Source organism: Seriola dumerili, unplaced genomic scaffold (assembly GCF_002260705.1).
Source record: "Seriola dumerili isolate Sdu_G_001 unplaced genomic scaffold, Sdu_1.0 BDQW01000047.1, whole genome shotgun sequence".
NCBI classification, from domain to species: Eukaryota; Metazoa; Chordata; class Actinopteri; order Carangiformes; family Carangidae; genus Seriola; species Seriola dumerili.
Window position 1 is genome coordinate 644,986 of NW_019174302.1, and position 5,914 is coordinate 650,899.

Sequence of the window (5,914 nt, forward strand, 5' to 3'; positions counted from 1 at the left end):
AGGTGAAGGTTCTGGAAAACAGACAGAAAACTCACAATATCAATGTAATGTTTAATGCTGAATATTCAACATTCAATAAAACACAATTATTATATAAGACAACAGCTTGAAAACCATCTTCTATCTGCACACACAGCTCACCAGCAGACCAGAGATACAAATAACAGCACCACAACAACGATACCCAAATAACTGACCTATTCCTTTAAGAATAAGAAAGTTAAAATGCTGAAAATTATCCACAATATATTTCATGATTATGACCAAGTCTCCTAAACCAGTGGTTTTTAATCTGTGGGGTCACAAAATAATAAATCTGTCCAGTTGAAAAATAATAAACAGCAGAGAAAGGCTTTTTCAGACTTTCCTCCAAACTTTTTTTGGATAATTTAACTCTTCAGCTCTCTGAGAACTATTCAAACCAAACAAAGGTTGGTTGAACTGCCCACAACTCACTGACATATGCATGGCTTACAGGATGGTTGAATAGCTCTCTCCTCACACCTTTCCTATTAAAGGCCGTCTGTGCATTCACACGGACTTCACGCCCTGATTGGTCAGCTGTATGGAGGTGAGAAAGGAGCCAGGGTTCTCCCTCAGCTCTTTATTCCGTCCTGACACAACGATTTCTGTCACTTTTCATGTGAACAACCGAGTGCGACACTGTGAATGACTTCCAGGAGAGAGTGTCTGAAATTGTGCGCCCATATTCAAACGGTATCCAACCCTCTATATAATGCAAACTCACAAACATGTTTGCCTTCCAGCGTGGTCTGAAGGAGCCTCTAAATCTGGCCTTAGAGTTTAAAGTGCTTCAGTGAATAACTGCAGAAAACTGCAGCTGCTATAAGAATTATTATCATGACACATCAGAAGTGAAGATATTAAAGCGTAAGATTAAATCCAGCAACTTTTTAGTCAGCAGTGATGGAGCTAAAGTAACCACTGCTCTGCTTATTGACCTACTTATTTGTTATATTTGCAGAAGTTATTAAAAGGTCAAAAGAAACATAGTTGTCCCTACATCAAATTTCATTTAAATTCCTTACTTGGAGAGTTAACCAGGGAGACAGCACACATACCAAACAATCCACAGTTGTGCTGGCACATCAAGTTTTTTCACAGCATTGTTACACATATTTGTAAATTTGTTTTGCATCTTACAGAATATTAATGGCAAAGACTCTCCAGTGTCTAAACATATAATGAGGTAAAATAATATGAAAACCTGAAAGAAATACACATAATTCATCCCATACACACACCACTCCTCCTCGCCCACACATCACTCAGATGACTTCATCAACTGGACATGAACAACACTATAATTTGCGGGAGACAAACTAGAACTAATGACAAGCTTCATCCTCAGCGTGGGAAAGCCTCCTCGGATTACTCACTGCTCAGTTTCCAAAGGATCTGGTTAAACACAGGATAGTGAAAATCAATACAAAGGGCCCACAGTGACTGAACTGACTAACAGTACTGGCTTCTTCCTCACTACTGGAAACATCTTGGCCTCAAAGACCTTTTGTATGATATAACAAAAGCAGTGATACTAAATTACCTACAACAGAAAAGCTTCATGGTAGAATTTGCAGGTGAATCTGTTTGCTGTCTGGCTGACGACAGTATCTTGTGTTGAACATCTCAACTTCAAACAGGCAGCAAATGTTGACCAGACAGGATGTGTGCCCTCTGGTTTACATGCTCATCTGCTGCTATGTCTGTGAGGAAGCAAACTACACTTCTATGGAGGAGCTGCATATCTGCCAGTGATGGAGGATCTGGTCCAGAGTTTTTGACTGGTAGCTGCTGAGAGCGCTTTGCACGTGCAAACAGATGAAAAACGACTTCCAGCAGGGGAATTGTTTCTGCAGTTATAGATATGAAAACGCATGTGGTGCATTTGGATTTCAGTTCTCATGAAGACTTCTGGAAAGTATTTGAGATACTCAGTAAAAGTAGCTCAACAAAGGCTCAGCAGAGTGTTTGTTGCATCTCAGTGTAACCATGACTATATTTATTTATTTCTATATTTATGACCATAGGGTAATTATCTATTTATTAATACTTATGTCATTTTTCGTCTTATACTTATGTATTTTAATATGAGGTGTGTTTGTATGGTTGCTATCTTGGCCAGATCTCTCTTATAAAAGATTTTTTTTTCTTTTAATCTCAATTGGACTTCCTGGTAAAAGGAAATAAATATAAATCTATAGTTGTCTCATGCCAGCCAAACACCATCGTTCCATTGTAGTTAAGCCAAAATTTAATGGATATAGTGTTTTATTTTCAATCTGTGGCATTTAATCAAACTGACACAACTTGTCTCGATGACGTGAACACAACTTAACACAGGAATCTTTCCATCCCAATGGATTTTCATCTAGAATATCAGAATCTCAGTAGACTTTTAAGTGACAAATTATACTTTGCATTGTTGCATTGTTGCTGTTGTTGCTAAGATTATTGACTGAGTGGTTCAGGATTAATGGGCAGGTCGAGCCGCTGTGTATTCACTTCTGTTCCAAATTATGAGGAGGACTCTGATGGATTTTCCAGTAAGGAATGCTTAAGATTTATACTTGGGAAAACCACTATAACAGATTAAGAAGAAGCAGGAATCAACAGACAGTGATATGACAAGTTGTGGGCTCTCAGCCACCGGTCTCTGAAAACAGCATGTGTCCTACAAGCTGACAGGAAATCTGGTGGTTTTATGCAGATCAGAGTTCATGACAACTTGATGTTGCCTTTTGCTTTCTGTTTTTTTTTTTTTTGCTTTTTTTGTTTGTTTTTTTATTCTATTACACTTGGATGAGAGGCAACATTATGTACTCCCCATATCAACTTGATGAGGATGAAAAACAGTCACCACTGTGCTTTTAAACTGCAGGGGTCGGTATGAAGGAAAGTCCCCTCTCATCATTCCTCTTTTCCTTCCTTTATTGTCGTGACCTTTGACCTCCCCTCTGACCTGACCTTTCCTTCTTCAAGTGCCCCTTGCCAGCGTTTATACACCCCTTAACGTAATCTGTTCAGGCGCAGATATTAAAACTGAGCTAGAGTTTCACGAGTTCTCGCACATCTGGTGAGTGGCGGGATAAAGGCAGGTTACGTCTGCTGTTGTAAATCTGAAAACTATGTCTCAAAATATGTTTCTGATCTCCCTGTAGAAAACTTTACAAGACGCAAAGACTGATAATTTGCAGTTTTGGAGGTGAAGAATGAATCCTTTAAAATCCTCAACATATCTGCTGCCATGCGTTTCAGGTGCTCTCGGTTCAAAAGATGTCTCAATGTAGCTATTGGTAAAATATGACTAATATTACTTTATTTAAAGGGTTCTGCAGTGTTCACCAAATCAAATTCAATTTTCATCACCTTTAACACCTTAAGATGTCATAATTCTACAAAGAATGACATAAAAAAACATATGTACACAAATTTAGTGATGTTTATGCCACCATTTCTGACAGAAATATATCTAATCAATTAATGTGACCTGGACCCATGTAAGTGGCAGAAAACTGCTGGGTGCACTAAGGTGACATTGGATTAACCAATTACAAAATAATTCATTTTTTCTGAAATTGATATTTGCCCACTATGAGACTATAAGCCTCTTAGCTCCTGTAGCTAACAGCAGCAACTGTGTTTGCTAAAGATTGGATTAAACAGCCTCCTACAGACAGCTACTAATGTTCCTGTGTAAAAAAAATAATTCACACTTTTAAAACCTCCTTTTTTATTTGAGGAAACTGAATTAAATGCTTCTTAAAACTTTTCTAAACCTGCAGATTTCCTGTTTATACACAGGTGATGTGATGGCTGCAGCCACTCATCTATATTCAATGAGAGCCGTGGTGCCCACAGTAAAAACGACAAGCAGAGCAGACCTAGGGGTTGACTGAGGACATGTCATTTGACTATGGGGGACGTGGGAAGACAATCTGGAGAGAAAATTGAAATAAATATAACCTGTTCACTAAGCTATAATCCAGAATTGCTGTAGCTTTAGAGCTCTTCCCCCATGCTGGCAGCAAGAGGGGAATTTTCCCACGTGGAAAAGAGAAACCGGGAATGTTGGCCCCGGACTGAGGACATCTGTTTTGTCAAAGAAGAAAAAAAAAGAAAAGAAAAAAAAACAAAAAACAGGCACCAAGGTACTTGTCCTGCGTCCAGACAACAGCTCAGTTACCTCAACCTTAAGTAAAACTGAAAGTACCGCTGCATACATTATTTAATGGTTAATTTGTCGTCTCTGATCGTCTCCGTCTGTGCAGTCACTCAGATGATGGACTGCTCCCGTCGTCTTCATTTCACTCTGTGATTCAAACCATCCACGTCCAAGAGAACAATACAAGCACAGCGTGTCTGGACACTCTGCTCATGGAAAGCATTTGTGGCCGACAGCAGCGTGTCAGGACTCTGGTCAGTGGTTTAACATTAAACCAGTGCATCTGCTTGTTTGTTCATCTGTGACATTTCAGGGTTTTTTTATTTTTTATTTTCCATGAATGGTATGAAAGTCTGATTCTCACAGCATCTGGAACAGCTGGAAACCCTCTCAAGAAAAAAAAAAAAAAAAAAAAAAGTTAATTGGAGCAGTTACCGTAACCGATACAACAATAACAGACATTGCAACACCTCATTAACATCAGATATCCTCAAGTGGTAGTTTAAGAATAATAAAGCTGCGCTGTATTGTGTCCCCAGGTGAATCTGAACAAGATGCAGACTTCAGTTCCAATTTCAAATATGCCCCAATTTAAGATAAGTAAGAAGTGATATGTTTTTCTTAGAGCTGAACCGATTAGATTAGAGACTATTTTCATAATCGTTCACACGTTTGAGTCATTTTTCAAGATAAAATGTCAAATAGTTGCTTGTTCCAGCTTCTAAACTGTGAGGATTTGCTGCTTTTCTTTACCATATCTGTCAGTAACCTGAATATCTTTGGATTTTGGACTGTTGGTTGGACTAAACAAGAAATCTGAATATGTCACTTTGGTGCTCTTGGGAATTATAATGGACATTTCTTTAACCTTTAATTTCCTCACATTTCATTGATACAACGACCTACTAATCTGCTGAGAAAATAATAGTCCTGGTTTTTGGTTCTCCATCAGTGTGTGCAAGTTTAATGTTCTATATTAATACTGTGAAAGTATCAAAGCCTCAGTCCACAGAGAAATGCACACAGCCTGTATTCAGAAACTGAGCCTTAAAACCAGCCGTCAGGACTTCTGGAACTTTGTGATGTCACAACAAAGCACTCACCAAGCCCCGCCCACCATCCATCCAACCTTGCAGGATTTGGTTTCTCTGAGTGTTTTTACCTGAAATCTGCTTTATTTTTATTAGATCACTCAGAAAACAATCAGCCAATCAGAAGAGAGGCGCAGATCCTCCTCTCTTCTGATTGGCTCACTGACCTGTTGTTACTAGAGCTCCAGAGAGAAGCCTGAGAGAGGAGATGTAAAACTACACTGAGATGGTTTTTGGTTCTTAAAATATATCTTCTTATGGATCAAACACTTCAAAATAAAACACAGGAGAGGAAGAAAACATGGAGCTTTAAGAAAATAAGAGCAGCCATCTGTGCTTAGTCCACCTCATAACCAACATACCTGAAACCAGACAGATTTACAATGTTAAACAACCCCAGAGAACCTGCAGTTATATAATAATATAAATATCACTGAAGTATTCTGTTTTGTAAAATAATGATCTAACTTCATGACGTCCGTCTCAAGAGAAAACAGACATGGATGACTGGACAAATGACCCAGCCTAATGCCCTCACTCACCCTCAGTGTCACCACTCTCAGGCTGCACAACTACATTTCTGTTTCTCCACTGAGGCTGGAATTTGGGACACTGAGGAGAAAAAAAAAAATCTAAC